This window comes from Oxyura jamaicensis, chromosome 4 (genome assembly GCF_011077185.1).
Source record: "Oxyura jamaicensis isolate SHBP4307 breed ruddy duck chromosome 4, BPBGC_Ojam_1.0, whole genome shotgun sequence".
NCBI classification, from domain to species: domain Eukaryota; kingdom Metazoa; phylum Chordata; class Aves; order Anseriformes; family Anatidae; genus Oxyura; species Oxyura jamaicensis.
This window is the reverse complement of record NC_048896.1, coordinates 44,920,765-44,941,050: the sequence shown is the minus strand read 5'-3', so window position 1 is coordinate 44,941,050 and position 20,286 is coordinate 44,920,765. Positions and strand designations below refer to the sequence as shown.

The following is a 20,286-nucleotide window of genomic DNA, read 5'->3' as shown; positions in this document are numbered from 1 at the left end:
ATCCTCATCTATTGACTGATGTGTTTCTAACTGTTAGGGCTCTACATAAATACAAACCCCAGAGAGATCCTCTTGTGATAGACACACAGTTCCTAAATTTTAGAACATCTGCCCTGTCTCAGTCTAGGGGTTCATTGAGTCCACTATCCATGTGTCTATAAGCAGAAGCACAGGGAAGACTAAAGACAAAGAAACAAGGAAAGGAACATAATTCCTGCAAGTATTCTCTCAGTTCCCAACATTTTTGGCTCAGGAGATTTCCCAAATGAGATTTTTTTCCCCCTTTCTCTGTTTCGTAACCCTAAATGCCTCTCTCTTCAAGGTCTTGTACAGGTTCTTTGTCAGCCCATGTAAACTTCTGCCACTCACAATATCCTTTCTCAAGAGTTCTGTAGCACACACAGCCTTTACTTCTATTTTTCTTGAGCCTCGCTCTTGCAAATTTCATTTGGTGCCCCTCAGCTCTCATACAGGAAGAAAACGGCAAACAGTTTTTATCTACCTTTTTGAAGACATTCTTTAATTTACTGCCTTCTGCCATGTGTCGCCTGCCCAGACTGTCTCTTTTCTAGGCTAAGTCCCTGCCTGCTCAGCTGTCCCTTTAGTGGAAACTATTGCATAAGATTTTGGCTCTAATGCTTTTTCACTAGTGGGGATCTTGACAGAAGGTTTTCCAGTAGACTTGTGTCTCTGTGTGTGCACATGCACATATTTATATTTACATGTAATATATATATATATTTACATTTATCTATATATTAAGTACACTGAAGGTTTAAGTATACAAAACAAGAATAATATAGGATATTTATTCTAGGATAAATATAAATAGGATATTTATTCTTTAACTGTAATTCAGGCAGGAGAACAGGAAAAATAGCCGTTACCTTGTAAAGGATCTTGTGTCGTTTTCCTTTGTGCCCTCTTTTTGCAGCTCAGCCTGACTGGCCACATGCCCGTTTCTGTGAGAGTGTGAGGGCCAGCAAAATGCCCACCGAGGGCAACTGCGCAGCCAGGCAAACGCTCAAAAACCCTGTCATAAATTTGTTGAACTTGTCTTTCAACATAGTCTACTTTGTTCAATCCTTTTGAAGAGAAGGAAGGCTGACTCTCACAGTTAAGGAATAACTTCTCACCATGCACCTCACAAATGAAATCACAGGTCAGGCAGGGTGTCAGGGCCTTCTCCTGCATGCTGATTGTGCACTCACACTGAGTGCATCGTATCAGCATTGTATCAGTCTCTGTGACTTTGGAGACAACTGGAGAAATCCCTACTGAAGGCTAGGGTGCAAGACACAATATACTTGCGATGCTGGTCTTAGTGCTAGTACATGCATGTCCATGCTTCGTGTCCAAGGAAAATAAAACTCAGGAAGAATTTACAGGAGGTCTGGAGATGTACAGTGGTAATGCTGTCCTCATGGTGGAAGCCACCATAATTTCTCACTTGGGCTCATCCTTGTTACCCTTCTCTGAGCATTGAACCTATCATTTTTGCAATTAAGTGGTAGTGATGCACTGGGTATAAGAAGCGTGAGCAAACCAGAGATGTATCCAGTGGCATAATGGTGTTCTTTACTACGAACTGTGGAAGTTCCTAATATATGATTTATTTATTTTTCTGACTGCTCCTGAGTATTGAATTGATATGTAGAAAACTAGGCAGTCCACAGTATTTGCAACCCAAGCAGAAGAAAGCTAGACTCAGAGTGAGCAATAGGATAGAACATAACTTAGTGAACTTTAATGGAGCGAGTGGATGCCTGTTCTTTAATATGTAAATTATGTTTTGACAGATAATTTTGCTTGGATCTCTGTTGAATTCATGCAAATTAATAAAGCATTTATGTAGCTGGATTTTGCTAGGAGGTGGTTGTGCACTTGGAAAGATCTTTTAAGAGAAGGAGCAACAGCATGGTGATGAATCAGATAGAAATGGGGCTGATGTAGAATTATGGGAAGAATAAAGCTCATGTGAGGATTCAAGTAAGTCCTTGGTCAGCAGCTAGTAGAGAAAGTCCTGTCACAGCTTGAGAAAGTGTTCTGAATATCCAGTGCCTCGGCTGCTATGCCATTGCTCCCACAGGCTCAAAGAATTTCTTTTTGGGCTTGCTTCTCCAACTTACGTTGCACCAACACTGAGGAGGGGCTGAGAGCTGGAGTTCAACAGCTCAGTGCAGGACTGGGGGATAGCAGGGAACAGAGTTCTGTTTTTGCCTCCTTCCACATGTATTCATACAGCCATCTCTTCATGGCTGGCTCTGAAGCTGAAATTGTATATCTGATGTGCCATGATGTGGCCATCAGTGGAAATGAGGCCCTATCCTTCAAGAGCATTAAGTTCTTTATGCTCAGGTTAAATTCAAGAAAGATCTAAGGAAAATTGTTGATCTGAAATTGTACACCGTTCCCCCAACTGTACAGTGATTTCCCAACCTATACCTTGAACCTTTGAGATAAAGAATCACAAGCTGACTTTATAATCCTTCTGAAGCACCATGTTGACCAGATTTGGGTTACAGGCAGAGTAGAAATAATCATCGCAGATGCAACTGCTCCACAGCTCTTTGCACTCCTTCATAGCAGAACAGATTGGGGAGCAGATCACATGAATTATTCTCATCTACTTTGGTGAAAAGTTCCTGAGCTTAACTCAAATCAACTGCTTTGCTTTAGACAGAGATGGGGAACATTCATACAGTCCACTCTTACGGCTCTGAGGCAATAAATCTCCAGCAGAGGAGCACTAGCAAATTAGAGGGCTAACTAATGGTGCATCTGTTTGCCCGTGGCCTTGGTCAGTGGGTATGGTTCATCTACACACAGAGTTGCTGTGGAAGTAACCCAGGCTTTCACAACAATGTTTCTGTGCTCCCTGGTCATGGAAGTCCTCTTCTTAAGAGCCTTGAGCAGAAAAGCATCAAGACAATGAGATACTGACTTTGACTGATGCTTCTGAGCTTTTTTTTTTTTTTTTTTGTCAAACACAACCTTAAGCCAAAAGCCAGGAGTGTTTTTCAAAGCACAGAGATCTCTCTAAGAAGTAAAGTTCCTCTGTACTAAACTAGAGATCTATTTTCTACTAAAAAATACATTCTGGAAATGCAAAATGGCAATTCTACCCCTCCCTTGAAATCTTGTCCTTAGTCAGGGTAGGAATGATTTCAGCTAAGGAACACGTCCTCTCACTTAGTCAATGCTTGACTAAAAGTATGTAAAAATACACGCCTGTATGTTTTTTATCTCCTTCTGCTTTAGTTTAACAATAACCCAGCATATGACTCCCTTAGCAGACTGCTTACATGAAGTCTGCCATTTCTATTGCTGACACATCTCTTACTTTTTACTCCTCCAGACTGGAGCATATTTAATTAAACTTTGCAACTTCAGTATGAAGTTTAGGAAAAAATAAAGATAGTGTTCATGGGGAGAAAAAGGAATTCTTTTAAAGTCAGATTCATTAACTACTAGGCTATTAGAGTGAGGGTCACTTTGCCCAGACTGAAATAACTGGATCTCCCTAATTGCATTTTTTTTGGAATTATTTCTTTATTTCAAACATGTTATGCTTGTTAGTGATTTAATATGGCTGGAAGCACAAATTAATTATACCTGGCAGCTAATTGTAGGAAAGTTAAGGTGATCGATGTTTATGCTATTTTTTTAATGTCTACGTTTAGTTTACATACTTCGATTGGTTCCCTCCCAGTCATGAATAAATATTTACTGCTTATATGTTCCCATGCAAATTGGATTAATTTTAGCTTATTCATGGAAAAAGAAGATCACTGCCTATCCTCAATATTAAGTCAGCTGAACAAGCAAAGTTGTTATTTTATTTTTTTCCCCTGCTTAAGTAGTGAATGAACTAGATAAAAAATTCAGCCCATGTTTGCTGATCTCAAATGGTTTGGGGGCATCCAGCATATTTGGATGGATGGAGGTAAAGGTAATCAAAGAACTTCCCAGGAAAGTGACTCTTCCTGGGGCCCTAACCTTGAAGAATTTCAGTTAAGTACTGCTCAGCTAAATAGGATGGTAATTGGATAAACAGGGTGGTAAATGTTTGATTTTGGATATGGACAGAACTCAGCACATTTCTATAGGTTTTTCTCTTTATAGCATGTCATGCAGCCTTCAGATCCTCTCTGTCACTACTGAACTTTGCATGCTGTGGTGTAAATGTGCCACAACATTCACGCCATACTCTCCTTTCTCCCCATTTCACTAGCTGCCGTTTCAGATGTGATGCAAGGAAACGGTCCTGAGGACCTGTAAGACGAGAGGGGAAGTAACTTTTCATATGTTCGCAGCATTTTGTGTCATGTTCCACTCTCTACGTGCTGACTGTAGGCATATGGGCAACTGATCCCATGTGATATTGATTATTTTCTCCTAGCCAGGAGGGAGCTCATTTGCAGTGCTGCATCCTGATGCCCTCTGAATGTGAAGTTGTATCGCTTTCAGGGAATTGCTTCTCTTTTTCCAGTTCTCCTAACAATATGGGTGGGTCATCCCTTACTGAAAACTGCATGGTTGAGAAATCCTCATCTGTGCATTTGTCAGCTGAACTGAATTGTGGAATAAGCCTTGAAGTGAAAAGCCTTTTTAGTCAGAGATGTGACCCTTTCAGCTTTTTTAGCAGATTAATCGGTTGTAGGAATGCTATTCCTTTTGAGACAGCAAGTTGCTGAGGGCTTGTGCATTGTTCTTGTGCCATAATAGAGTATCAGGAACAAGCTGAAAACAAAGGCACAGGATTCAGGCAATGCTATAGCATGAGAGCCATTAACCAGTGCTGTAAGCTCTGCAGTGTAGAGGCTCCAGAAGTTTTTTACACAGAAGTCTGTTCAGACTGGGAAAGACACCATCTTGTAAAAACTATTGGACATTGAGCACTTTGACAACAAGACATTATGCACAGGAGCTTTATGGGCCCAATTCTGGGCATCAGGACTTGAAAATCTTAGCCAGAATGCTGAAACCACCTCAGAAAATACCAGGATTTTATATCACCGGTCAGACTTACCTTTTCAATGACTACAGCAGTTGGATATAAACTGTATTTACTTCCTTCCTGATGTCTTAGAGGATAGATCTCTAGGCCACAGGGAGAAACAAAAGAAACAGATTGAGGTTTTTATTTTGAGTTCCTTAGACTTGATCTTTGACACCACCAGATTAATAGCAACACACAGCAGAAGTTCAGCTCTCCTCCTCCAGCTGGGGGACATACTGCCGGAGTCCTAGAGATTAGGAAGATAAAATATAGCCTGAATGATGTCGTGCTACTCAGCAATGAAATGGTCACTGTATCATCACTTCCAGCCTCCTCAAGCCCCAGAATAGTAAACCTGGCATCTCTCTGAGTGCATGTGAGTAACCTATTCATATGTACGTGATCAATGCCTGTTCAGCTACTCCAGTGTGTCCTGGACATGTCAGATTCACCATGCATGCACTCCAGGAGGCTCAAGTACCTCTTGTGATGTCTATACCTCTGAACTGGGATGCATCAGACACTTCTGTGATATGGAGTCGATTTTTGCATGGTTGGTGGCCGTTTGTCTGGGATTTCCAGATGTTCCAGCTGCTAATTGTCTGGAAATCTGGTGGAATACTGCCCAAAACAGTTGAGTTGGCAGGCTTGAGATGTCTTTTACATGCCTAATTAACATAGTGTGCATGTAAAATGTCTTCCTGTGCAAAGACGACCAGGATAGAAAAGTATGAGTTATTAACAAAGGCAACTAAAGTAGAACTCCAATTCTTTGTGAGTCTCACAGGCCTTTATTGGCCTTTATTTTCACATTTCTTATACAAATTCTATTATTCTACCAATATGCAATAACAAATATTCAGCAAGTGTGGGTACTTGTATTTACATGATATACTTCATGTTTTTAATTTTTATTGTGTGCATTTCAAATGCAGTTGCTGTCTTGGCACCATCACGATCCTTGTCCTTTTGGAGACATGTTATCTTTGTCTTGTGAGGCCTTGTGGCCACTCATAACCTCAGGCTAAACAGACTGAGAAAATCTATCACAAACATGCCAGAGAAGAGTCTACACATTTTTTTTCTGAGGCTGCTTCTCCTAGAAGAAGTTTATAGATCACATGCTAAGGACACAGCATTGTATCTGTGTGCTGTTTACAAAGGGTGATTGGAAGCTGCTTCTCAGTAGTTTTTTTTGCAGTTTTCTGCCTTTGTTTTTTTTTGCAACTTTGAATTTTGAGGCCAATGGTGACCCTGTCCGTTTCTCTTCTGCTCTATACTAGGTGACAGCTTAGTGATGACCTAAAAGAACACAGAAGATTCTCACTGATTACCTTTGCAAGTGACACAAGACTGGAAGAACTAAAGGTTATGAAGAGGCCAGTGATAGAGAGCTTTCTGCCTGAATTGATAAGGTAGGGGAAAGTTAATGATTTGAATGTATATACAATCAGGACAGGAAGAAGCATGAGGGGACAAATATTAAGACTATGATGACAGAATAGGAGACTGCTCTGGGAAACCGTAAGTACAGAACTTGGTCAAAATTTTCTAGATAGACAGTAGAAAACAATTTCCTTGTGTAACACCATCCATTTAACTTAATGTCCTTTAAAGATGTTAACCATTGTTGGAGTTACGAACAAGGAAACTTAAAGTACAAACAGGGAATGTCATAGCAAATATAACTGGGAATTCTCTGCAGCAAGGACTGGGATAGTTATGGCTGATGTCTTTTGTTTGTAGGCCATTATGAGATTCTAACATTTACAAAAGAAAAAAGGTGAATCAACCCTACATACCAAAACTCTCAAAGTGGCACTGCAAGGTGGTGATTAGCCTGCCATTACAGATCTACTTTTTTCCATTATTTGTAGTAGCAAATAATTTAATTTAGGATTTCAAGTTTTTTAAAAAAGTAAATGGAGTGAAATTCCTCTAAATGGCAATCTTACCACAATTTTCTGGATGTTTCCCAATTTTATTATATTACCACATGCTCAGCACGTCTTATTTTGGAGTCTAGAATAAAAGTCTCTTTTGAAAAATCTAGAATTTCAGACAATTTCAGACAATTTCCATAGCTGCAAGAATGCAGGCCCAGAACAGGACAGAAACTCAGTAAAACATGACCAATACATGCTCAGTACAGAGAAAGCTTGGTGTAGAAATTTTCTTTAAAAAGTATTTCTGAATTATTCCAAATGTTGATTCTTTGAAAAAAAATGCAGGGCAAGTAATACTTTGATCACGATATTTCTGAAAATTCTGGTTTAAATGTATTGCAATTAACGAGAAAGCAGAAGACTGTATTTTCATGGCAAGCTGTGTTGTTTTCATGGCTCCCATTAAAATTAACAGTGCTTTATCACTGACTAAAAACAAAAGAAGTGGGCTATATGAAAGTGCAACTGAAAATTCAATCCTACATTATTCTGGAAGTGCTTCTTTGTGTTCCAAAGCAGCTGTATTCATGGGGTGTGTTTCATAAGGGCACATTCATAATTTTGTTGTGGGAGGTCAAGAAGTGATAATCTAGCACATGAGAAGCAAAATTTTGAAGAAATGGAATCTTTCTCAACTGCAGTTAAAATGCCTTGCATGATAGAGATGCTAAACTAAAGAAACAGAGAATTTAGAATCATCTGGTACAAGGTAAAAAATTTCATGTTATGAATAAACTTTTCAAAAATCTCTGTCTTCAAAAGTTACCATCTGTAAACTGAGCTGAAATGTGCATTTTCAACCACAGTTTTTCCTAGTGCTCAGTCATAAACTACTTCTTCAGCAGTCTACAGAAATGAACAAATACTGCAAACTATCTTCTAGGTGACTATATAAATGCATTGGAAAGGAGCTGTGAACATTAGCACATACTTTCTGTGCTTTAATCTATTGCACTTTGAGAGTTTGTAAGCAAACAAATGCTTTTCCTAGTATGCTGGCTTTGAAAATTCATTCTGTATCTGTAGGTGAAGCCATCTTTTTTTTTATTATTATTTTTATTTTTCTTTATTCTCTTGCTACTCTTTTGTCCGCATGGGAAAGAAGAGGTAAAAACATTTGATTTTGTTAATTTATTTTAAAGTAATTAAAAGTTATTCTCTGTAAAGGAGTTGTAATAGAGAAAAGTCAGCCAGGTTTTTCTGTACTTTTGCAATGGAAAGGTTGGGCTGAGTTTAGACCCTGTGGCCCCTGGCACAGATCACCCGGAGCTCGCTGGCGATGATGGCTGGTATTAGATGCTGGCATCCCCTGCTGGTGCAGCTGGCGGTTATCAGCGTTCCCTGCCTGGTGAACTCTTGCTGTGGGCAGTCTGCTTTTATCTAAGCCTGCTCTAGTCTCTGGTCTGGAGGGCTGCGGGGTGAGCGCCCACAGATGGAAGCTTATTGTCCCCCTGGGAGCTGTTCTTGAGGTCGCTTCTGCAGCCACGAGGGTAAGAAAGGTGTCACAGCTCTTCTGGAGTGGAGAAGAGAGGGTCTTGTACTGAAGGGACTCTAAGGAGCAGGGGCTCAAAGAAGACATCAGGTATCACAACATTCATAACGAAATCAGACAGGTCGGCAGTGCTGTTTGCTCTCATCACAGTGGTTGGCTGAAGCTGGGAAGGACTGGTTTCTGTTACAAGAAAAAAAGAGGCTGCTCAGCCTTATTCAGGCTGAGGTAAAAATGGTATCTTTTTCCACTTGTTGTCTTTTGTCTTTGTGTATGGATGATGGCTTTCCTTGTAGGAATTCTTGTTCCACCCCCATTTTGGCACACTGCTGAGTGTGATTTGCTCCCCATTGATGATGCATGTGCTCCTGGAGCTGGCTGTGCATTAGCCGTCATCAAGGAGGAGGGAATTGGTTTAATTCCACCAGCAAGGGAGGTATAGTGCGCATCTGACTGCAGTTTGGTATTTTTCTTAAAATGAGTGCCTGCTTTCCTATTGCTTTACCTGCCCATCAGATAGGATCTGCCAGGCCTGGACTTGATGCATTGTTCTCCTGACAATATAGTCAATTCAGTAGCTAATGCACGCGTAAGATGAAAGCTGAACATAAACACCTCTGCCAGATACAGTATACATTTTAGTGCTCTGCCAGCTACCAAGGGACCATACTTTAGAGTATTCAAGTCAGGAGTTGTAGGAGTTGCCACAATATTTCTCAGTGCCAAGGGTCAGGTCTTTTAATCTTCCACGATAACAAAACTACATTTGCCCTCATGAGAACAAAGGGACGTAGTTTTGCCCCAGTAAACATGCTTTTAAACAGTGGAGTTCGACTCATTGTTGGCACCTGAATGCGCAGCAAGAGAAGAAATTAAAATTTTAATACATATTGTTAAATCAACATGAATGAAGAAGAAAACAAAAGCAGGCAAAAATGAAGTAACTATCAAATGGGAAGTACTTAAGGCTATACTTATAAGATGTTTCAAAGTATGAATTGTAATATGTGTTTAAAATAGGACTGTTCCTTTATTCTCAGCATGTGGGTTATGCTTTGAATATGGGAATAAGAATTTAGCCTTTTTCAGAAGCTGCATTCTTAACAAATTATTCTTAAAATGAAACTGTTTAATGAAACTGCTTTTTAAGTGCTGTGTAAAACCATGCATTATTAACGGGACACCATACATAATACAATATAACCCTTTGCAAGGTAACAATAGTTCCTCTAACTCATTCATATGCAGTTTTGAACTTTACCACTTTAACTTTGGAATATAACGGGCTGGGCATTGTCTTTGCTGGAGATCAGTGACAACTATAAAGTACAATTTTACTGGCACAGCCTAAGCTCTGGGAAGTTCATGGTGTTTTGCAGAAAGCAGGTGGGCGAGCAAGGCGTACACTGCAGGGCAGATTGCACAGCTGTAAGATCCGGAATTCCCCTCAAAAGCATTGGCATGTCTTTGAAAATGAATTCATCACTGAAATAAAAGAGATTTCTGATGCAGAGGGAGAAAATGGGGTTTGATCAGTTTCAAATGAACTTTTTTTTGTGTTTGTTTTGCCTTCATCTCCCTCTTTTTTCCCCTTTCTCATTCTCTTTTGCCCCCAAAGTCATTTTCAAGATCTAATACAGGGGATATTTTCATCTTTAAAAGGTTGTATGAGACTGTTGCAAGAGATTCGTCTGTGCAACCTGCTTTTCTATAAAAAACACTGGGAGCTGAATGCATCTGGAACATGAGATTCAGGAAACACTGTGTTTTCTCAGTATCTATGAAATGCATTCATAGATTATTTTTTCATTAGTATGCTTGCAATACATTTCTGTGACTATTTTTCACTGTATATTTTTGTGGATGGTGACCACATGCTGCCCAAATTAGGAAGAATGGCTGCATGGCATTTAATGCTCAAGCAGTTTGTAAGGGACTTTCAGGTTTGCAATCCCTATCAGGATTTGTCACTATCTAAGTGCTATGTAGTATTCTGAACAGCTAATTCACTAGCTACACGAATGAATATACTGAGATTGTAATGCCAGATTTCTCCCCTTACATTATTGAACTTATCTTTACCAACAGTTAGAACCTGAGTAGATTCCCTTTCCAACAGAAGTGCTATAGCTTTCCACCCTCAGAAACTACTGGTACATGGTGATGTTAGGCTACGTGGAAACCAATGAGCTGCCAAATGCTTCCAGAAGTTCTTGTTTTATTTTGTGATATCAGTGCCTTCTCTGCTCTTGCTGATCAATGTGAATAGTTTCTGGCAGTGAAAGTCAGCCAGAAAAAAAATATTTCACTTTTGCATCTGATAAAAATTTTATTGCCATATCTAGCTCCAAATAAAACTCCTACTCTTTCAGCAATTCCTGAAAAACACAAATTAATTTGGGTTTGAATAATACCCCCAAACTATTAAAGCTGCCAACTGAACAGGGAACAGATAATTAGGAGATGACAACAGACAGCACAATGCCAAGAGAGGAAAAACTGGAACACAGCTAGAGAGCAACACTGGCCATCTAATCCATTAACGGCCTCCTATAATTATGTTTTGCTTTTGCATTAAACTGGTATAAACACGAAAAGACGTTACTGATGTTTTAATCTCCAGGAAAAGAAATCTCCTCTTGCCTAACAGCACGCAGCACACACAGAAATATGACTTCAATTAGCACTACTGTAAATTTTAATTTAGCACTTGGTAGGAGCATTCAGCAATGTATATCTGAAACAGGGGCTGATGCTCCACTAAGGATGTTCCACACTGTTATCCCATCAATTCCTCAATTTATATTTGTGGGGTGAGCAGGAGGGGGAGGAGTTAGGAATTTAGAGCTCATGAAAAATGCCAGAGCATTTGTTTCCCTAGGTCTTCTGCACTAATTTCTTGAGCTGGTTTTTGACCATTACCAAGGTGTCACTGTCAGCCAACGTGTCCTGTCTGGCTGCTGTGTAAGCTGGGTGATGCTGCTGGCAGTGGTGCAGGCTCCCTCCTGCTGCCCACCCAGGCATGTGGAAAGCACCTATGAGCAAACCAGCATCTGATTTCCAGTGGCTGCCTTATACTGCCCTTGAAGTTAGATTTTGTCCTGTCGACACCCATCTACTCCAAGCATGATGGGTGTCCACTGTGATTGGTGCCATTCAAAGGTGATTTGCAAGTTTTCCAGCTAAGCTTTGGCACCGTGGTGCACCGGATTCTTTTTTTCGTACAGGAATATCTTGTGTGAGTGGCACACAAGTTTAGTTCTACTAGTCAGCTGCAACACTGGAGCTTGGGTTGGCACATTAGAACACCAAGAATTTATGTTTGTTGTGGTTTAAAGTTATTCCCTGGTGGCAGTGCTTATTTGTGTTTAAACTGCAGATGCCCGTGTTTATACAATTTACATTGTTTAAAATGTCACTATTATTTGTTTTTAAAAAAAATCTGCTAGGTTTGGCATAGTGTATCCTGTAATTTATTGTACAGCCCTGTGCTATGCCATTTTAGTGAGAATCTTGAAACTGGGACCTATATTTTTTCCCCTTTTGCTGTTTGTTCTACTCTTTAATTACATTCATATCAGCTACTTTGAAGTTAATGAGACTGTTGGGATATGTAAAAGAGAATCCTGTATTGATTTCAGTCTTAATATCTTATCTTTGCATCTTTCCCTTCCTGCATGTAATGTGTTCTGACTGAGTCACATTTGCTCACATGTTGTGATGGGTTTAATAGCTTTGGCATGACATAGGGCTTTATCATACAAGTAAAAGGAAATAAATAAACACAAAATGCAGCTCTGCCTTCTCATTTTCTCATTAAGCCTGTTGCATAAGGAATATAATTTATTAAAGTTGATGGGTTCCATACATGTCCTAGGTTATCAAAAATATTTTTTATTATTTCTGTGTAAACAACCCTTATCCTGACTTCTTGTCTTCCTCCCCTACTCAGAAAAATGTAAAGAGAGTAGTATAGGATATGGCAAGCAACAGGCATGAGGTTGGGATGTACATCAGTCTATGCTAAGATTCAAGGCCAAGTTAAAACTTGAGTTTAGGTACAATACAAATGAAATATTTAATTGTTTTTGAACCCATTGGCTAGAAACAAGTTCTTAGATGCTGTCAGAAGATAATAAGTAAGATTTGCTGATTTTAAGGGTATAAGTCTTCTAACACCAACTGTTCACAGAAATGTTTTGGTATCTGGAAAGGAATTTTGTAAGTGTAGCTAAGCCATCAGATTTCACACACACACACACACACACACACATATATATATATTTTTCCAGCCCAACTCAGTAAATAATTGCTTTGTGGTTTTGGAGCAGTTTCTGAACTTGAACCCTCTGCGTAAGCTCAAGTTCCAGTGTTCAACTGCCACGTGGAAATCCCAGTAGAGACATTACTGAGTAACTAAGTTTTTGCTCTGTTCCAAGTGCTTTTTCTTGGTTTTGTTTGGCAGCCCAGAACTGCCAGGGACCAGGAGCTCAGCAGACATCCATTCTGCTCCACAATTTGATTGACCAACTGGAATCAGTAAGAACTAGTTGCATATTTTTAAATGGAAGTCTTAGTATGTTGTCCTTCAGTTTTACAAGGTTATTACCTCCACACACACCTTCAAAAAACCTATCCACTTACATTCTAATTTTGTCCCATTTATAATAAAACTTTGATACCAGACTGTTTGGACCTATGTAAGAAATCTGTTCTGGCAGCAAAGCACCATGGTGTTCAGCTTGGTTTGAGTTTGCATGGCGTTGCCAAATTCATCCAAAATTCTGATTAGAACATAACTCAGACAACAAAATTTCACACTGTTTCCTAGCAGAAGGTTGAGTTTATCTTGGATATGATATCAGGTCATTTACTTTTTTTTCATTAGTGCTGCGCATGAAGTGTGTAATGGTACCGGAGGCCACATTTTCCTTCTAATATTTAGTACACAGTTGATCACAAGGCTTACTGTGCCTTCATAAATGATTTGCTTACATTATCTGTGTTACATAACTCTTGATCTCCTGTATTTTTTTTTTCACAGATAGGTAGTTCTTTGCAATATTGACATCTAAAAAAGCTAAACCACAACAGATACGTTATACCCAAAGTTTGAAAGAACTAAGTGTTAAGTTCCTTTCTTTAATCTTCCAGTGGCATCTTCAGCTTAACTTTTGTCTCTGCAGCCTTGAAAATCTTTGTTGTAGTTCAGAAAAGTACCTCAAAATGTCCTCTGTGAAAGAGGACAACCTGCTTAAAAGTGAATGATGAGAGGCAATAGTTCACAACTGGATTTAAAATTATGTGCAAGTTTCACCTGATCTTAATATGAATGTGCAGTTTGACTTCTGATTACAGCTGGGAGAAACTACTGAGGAAGAACTATTGCAGTAGTTAGACCACTGACTTGCAACCGTAGAGATGTGTGATGTGTTCCCTGTTTGTAGCCTAGCCAGCTCCAGGAGTGATTCTAACAGTAAATCATATCCAAACTTCTTCATCTCACATCAGGATGCTGCACCTACCAGCCTTGGATGTCTGAATTTCTGGGCTGCAGCTGGAAGGAGGAAGCTGCTGTCTTGCAGCTGTGTGGTATTGGGTGCAAATTTCCATTGCTGGTGATCGACCATGCACAGTGTGGCTGCTGCCTTTGTTTCATAGAAACATGCCTTTGGATTAGTTATGATATGACACAGGTGCATCTTCTGGTGAGAAAGGGAAGGAGATAAGAGTGGGATGGCAAAAAGGGAAAGGGAGAAGCAGGAAAAGAGAACCATCCTGTTCCTTGACCACACATAAGGGATTTGGATGAAGGCTACAGATTTCAAAATGAAGGATGTTTTGGGTGTATAAAGGTAACCCTCAGGTGTCTGCAGGTTCTTTACCATGTAGGTAACTGTGATCCCTTCAAAGCTGCCATTCAGAAGAAAGTCAAAGGCTTCCTTTCTAAATCCCCCCCATCATTTATCACATTTCCATGCATTGTCCATCTGCATTGAGGTCTGTCCACAAAAACACCACTTTCAGGTCTTGATTCTAACACTTCTACCCCAAGCAATGCCAGCCTTGCTGTGATCCTGTAACATTTTGAGAAATATTGCCAGAAGGGCTGTCCACAGGTTGACTAAAGTAAACTCATTCGTTGTCTGTTCATCACCATTCATAAGTCACTTCCTTTTCCCCGTGAACATGAAACCTTCCTCCAGCAAAATGAGGAAGTTTTAAATCCCAGAATAAAACCAATATCAATTGGAAACCAGGGTAAGGGGCACTATATTGCTATCTACTAGTGTTTTGAGCCAAAAAAAATCCACCATTTTTCTACAGAACAATGCTATTTCTTCAGTGTAAGGTGTGTGATAAGTCCACTGTATAAAACCAGACTGGAAGAGAGGACAACTCTTTTCTACTCTTTGTTCTTTGACCAAGCAGGTCCCTTGAAAAGTGACTTTGCTGCTCTATGTCTCCCTTGCTCCCTTGTGAAATGGTATTTTCCACATTAGGAAAGCTCTTTGAGATGTCTGGCTAAAAATCACTACAGCAAGACGTAAATGTTATTTTATTATACATACACACACTCACTGAACATGTATGTGGCTGATACTATGTTTTAATGACTTCCCTTACTGCAGATTTCTGTGAATTCATTGTAATTGCTAAAACTCGTTATTCTCCTATTCACCAAAAACCTACTCTTCATATTCTTGTGTAAAAATAAACTCTATTCATTCATTTATTTATTTTTATTTAAAATAAGATTGTCTGCTACAATTCCATCTGTAAGAAGTGCCTTGTCATATCCTTTTAAGAAAGCACTTATCTAATCTATTAATCTTCTCCTAAATTCAGGCCTTTCCTACACCATTTTACAGTAAAAATATTTTTTCAACACAGAAGTGAAATTCCCTAAGTACAAAGCCTTGTTTTATTCTGTAGAATTACGTTGTCACGCAATGACAGAATAAAATTTCCCCAGATAAATAGAAATACTGCAATGGCCCAATTTATTTCTATCCTAAAATATGGATTTTACATACTATTAATCATATTTTTGTTATGAAGTGGCAGGAAGCTGGCCTAAGTCTAGCATAAAACATACTTCATTGTCACAGGGAAATCTACCCACCACCTGAACTGCTTAGAATTTTGATTACTATATAACAAATACAAGGCACTTCAGGAAAGAAAAATTATGACATAATTGGCAAAAGTCCCATCTCCAGATGGAGGATCTTCTAAGATCGACACATAGCCTCACATAATTTATGTTATGGGAGAAATAAAATAACCGAACCCCCTCTGATCACTCCATCCAGAAGCAAGGTTTAAGCAGGCTTGTTCTCTGAATTAAAACCAAATTCTTACCTGAAGTCTTCAATGAATTCAGAAATCCATGTTATGAAAGGTACACAAAGGGCAACTGCTGCAGTTAAGTCTAAACTGTAGGACCCAAGAGCACTTTGCAGAGTCATTTTAGATTTGCTTTTGCTCCTCCAGCTACATCACAGAGATTTACGTCTCCTGTTCTTCTGATAGGAGTGCCTATAAGTCTTTATTTACACTTGCAACTCTTTCATGTAGTAGAAGTGGAATATTTTTCAGATAGAGAATGGCAGGACAGAGTAATGAAGTTTATTATGTAGAAGGAATTGAACCTGTATCTCAAATACTAGCCGCCAGTCTCCTCATTAGGGAACTGCTGCTCTGGCTTATGCAGAGCTTTGGATGTCTAAGACCTGTCTGTGAATGCGCAGTCATGCAGAGCACTTGTGAGCTGAGCCAGCTGCATGTGTGTGCGCAGAGTGATCTGCTTACCAACGCTGGATGTGGCATGAGGGAGATATACTTGAACTGACTAGGAGTTTTAACAACTGTACAATGGAAATGTTCCATTCTCATATACCATTTTGGGGGGATTATTTGAAAAATGTCAATGCTCATGTCCCATCTTTGATTCTCCTTGGTTACAGATGCTACAAACTGAAGAGAAAGAAATGAGAGTCTGATGCCATTGAGGGTTGGGAAACAAGTTCCAATAAGTGAGTTTAATCCTATGTCCTCAGTAAAGGCAGCTCTCGTTTTTTGTTCAAGACACAGTCAGTGGAGAAGACTGTTAAACATTTCCCACCTGCCCTCCATATCCCCAGACAAAGATTCTGATGTCCCGCATGCTTAGGTAATAGGACACATTCATATGGTGATCATGGAATAAGGGTTTAGCTAATTTGTTAGCTAATTTACAATAATAGCATTAATCTAATAGCTTGCTTTGAGAGCAATATGTGCACACCCATGCAGATATAAAAAGAGATCATTCTTTCAAAATGTGCTTACTGTGGGGGGGAGGGGGGAGAAGTGGGGGGAAGAGCAGGGGGGAAGCCACAAAAGGTCCCCTAAAACCAACTATATACCTACTGCCAACATGGCAGTCTTGCTGTTGGATGTAGTCATTGGAGTTTTAAAAGAAATTACCTTGTTCCTGCTCACTGGCCTCTGAAGTATCAACAGTTTAAATCTATTTATGAACTTCCAAACTAAAGGTGTGACATGCTTTGTCTGCAAAGTGGCAGTAAGCTGGCACTCTGCCCAACTTTCTCTCTATTCCCAGCTTTTATGTGGTAAAGAGATTTATGGGTTTTTGTGTTGCTATTATTTTTCCTTTAATTTGTACTCTTACCTGAACTGTGATGCTTTGGATTGGAGAGTAGGAGGAGTTAATGAGATGGCTTTGGTATGCCCCACTCTGGTAACCTTCACACCAGCCGTAAATTACCCACCTGTCTGCAGTCATCCTAGCACGATCGTGTCCTTGCAGCACGGGAGCTGCAGCGCTCAGCCACTCCCCTGTCCCTGTATCCTCTTGCTGACATTGACCGTGACATGACATTCGGATGTTTCAGATTCTGGGTGTGTTTCTGCCACACCATTGGCTAGTCCCAGTACTGGGATGAGCAGTGTATGGTGAAGGTAGAGCCTAGGTCTTCCTGGTCTGAGCCTGGTGGGAGGATGAGGAAAGGAGAAGAGTGGACACAACTAGAAGGGCAGTCTTCTGCTAATGGGGGTCTTAACAACTGCATTGGGAAACATGGGATTTAACAGCCAGTTCCACTCAACTGTTCTGAACTGCCTCCAGTAATCTTTGGCAAACACCTTTAAAGTGACATTTGTAAGATAAATCAATGTCAGATTTTTTTTCCTAATCCCACAATTTAGAAGATTTATTATGCCCTAAAAATTGGAACTTTTGCACTCCCTCCAAGTCTTTTTTTTTTTTTTTTTAAATATATTTTAAATAATAATGATACTTAGTTTTTAACTCTTGCTTTAGTAGCTATTGTCAGCCATACAGCTCTCTAGTCTATTTAGAAATGGCATTTAGTTCTTCATGTATAGGCTAATAATGTTGGAAGATAGGAAATTGTGTTCTTTTAGGGATCCTGTTGATGCAGAAATTTCTAAAAATATGTTTTTCTTTGTTTGTTTGTTTGTTTGTTTCACTTTAGCTAATGACTGACCAATGTAAGCCTTGCTTACATCTCTCATCTCCTTTCACCTCTTATCAGTAATTTTATTTTCGTAGCATAATGCTGAAAGAAGGGCTATGAAAAGTATGAGGTGATGACCCGGCTGCTCAGGTCTTCTGAACATTGGATCGGTGTTGTCATATAATGCTGGCCTGGATAACATAGTAACACCTAGGGGTACTACCATCCAATCCAATCCATATTCCAATAAAGGTTCTACACTGTCAGAGAAGCATTAATTCAATGTGGCTTCTATGAATATACTCCCTGTTTGTAGAATTGAACTGTGGTGTGAAAGAGGTATTATCGTTATTTAATTCTGATGCTCAAATATCTATAAATCCTGCCTTCAAATTATAAAGTATGTTTTTACCTAGGAATAATGATCAGAAATGTGAGCTTGATAGAAATCTAAAGAGCACATGTGTTTATATTTCATGACAGAGACTGGAGATCCAGCAGTTATCCATGTGCAATGTGAATCAGCTCACTGCTGACCTGAATGAGATGTAAGCAGAGCAGGCTTTTCTCCATGGTGTGAACAGAAGGGCAGGAGAACTTTGCAAGATCATCTATACCTCACTCTGGTGCTGGGCAAAGAGTAATAAAATATAACAAGGCTAGGTGATACACATGAAGATCTTAGTTGGAGCCTGGAGAGGTAGCCCTCATTTGGTGTATTTGATACCAAGGCAAATTTGCCTTTGAAAGGTGTGCCAGGCATTGTCAGTGAGTGCATGTGCACTCTGGCGGTGGCTTTCTGCAGTATCTGTAACACGGAGAATGTTATTGCAGGTTGCTCTTTCATTCTCATTGCTAATCAGGTCAGCTCTGTGCAGTCCCTAAAAGATACTGTGACTCATGCATTTGTTTTCACTGTAGCTCAATTTAAGATGGGTTGGAGTCTAATTCTTCTAATTGTTATCCTCTTTGGAGACATTAAAGCCTGGATGGGATTAGCGCCCAGTGCAAGTATCACCACTGCCTACTGGAACCTTCTTACTGACTCCTTGAATGGAAGCTCCTTGAGGTTTTACTATCTGTCTTCTTGCAGTGCCTTCTTCTTCATTTTTTTGCTGCTTATAATGTTAAGCTGGTAATGCATACACTGAAAACTACCAAGGGACCTCATGAGCCTCATTAAGATGTAAAACTTCTTTGAGATTAGTTGAAAGTCTGATCAACTGAATTGTAAACATCCCCCACGCCCCCAGAAAACAGCAGGAACTTTTAAGAAATCATTTTGCACTCATTCTTAGGCAATTGGCCGGTTCTTTATTCTTGTTACCATCTATCATTTTCTTTTCTTTTAAAGAGTGAACTATTTTACTTTGCCTAAAATTGATAAAAGTAGTTTTAGGTATGGTAAAAGTATAGAATTTTTATGTACAGTAACCAGTAGATGTATGCACAGCAGAGAAAGAGAGAGACTCAGAGGGCAAGAAGTGCAGAAAGTCAGCTCCGTATATGAACTTGTTTGTCGGGTTTCGGAGGACAAATCTGCAACCTGCTCCTTCAGAAAAAGGGTCAAACCTATTTCATTCAAAAGTTCAAAATGAGTCATACTTCTCTACTCATACGTCTGTGCTTCCCTGCATGCAAAAGGCCTGGGAGGAAGCAAATCTACATATAGCATTCTTGGCGCTTCTACAACACGTTATTTCTTCAGAAGCTTTGTGCAAACATTAATTCATTAGGATGGTTGCTTTGCCAAAGTCTCTTGACTCTTTGCTTTCAGTAGTAGATCTGATGCAGTTATTGAATTCAACTGCCAGATTTTCAGATTAAAAAACAAACAAACAAAACACGGAATTAACAGTCAGTCAACCATCAACCTGTTGGAGGAAAATGGAGATAGGGTAAGATTTATGGTGTCACTAGAACCACTGGAAATGGTGCACAGATACTCTGACGACAAGTGAGAGGAATTAAGAAGAGAGAATGCAAAATGATTTTCTGTTTGCTCTCCGGGATGATGCTAATAACCTCTTTTATTTTCATGAGTCCAGTTTTGTTAGGAATTCTGTTCAAAGGACGCAGCTGGCAACAGCTGTCATTAGTATGAAGTGTCTATTTTAGTGTGTTTAATGCTGCAGTGTCTTAAGTTAAACACATTACACATTGAATGTGTATTTTTTGTAAGCAGGCTATGAAGAGTAGTTAGCATCTCAACAGAAGGACTGTTTTTATGTTATGTTATTGTTGTCGTCCTCTTCCATGCTGGACAGAATGTGTTGCACTAGATGTGTCCAACTTGAGAGCAAAACCATAGTTTGTGCACAATAAGCACTCATGTTATAAACACAGAGCAAAACACCAGTAAGC

At 39.5% G+C, this 20,286-nt stretch overlaps 1 long non-coding RNA gene across 1 annotated transcript in view; it reads left to right on the top strand.

The window, feature by feature from the left end:
• Window positions 1–6,289: 6,289 nt before the first annotated feature.
• Window positions 6,290–20,286, top strand: part of LOC118167226 — a 71,238-nt gene continuing 57,241 nt past the window's right edge. Inside the window, exon 1 of the long non-coding RNA XR_004751028.1 lies at window positions 6,290–6,417. This is a non-coding gene — a long non-coding RNA (uncharacterized LOC118167226). The remainder of the gene's footprint in view (window positions 6,418–20,286) is intronic.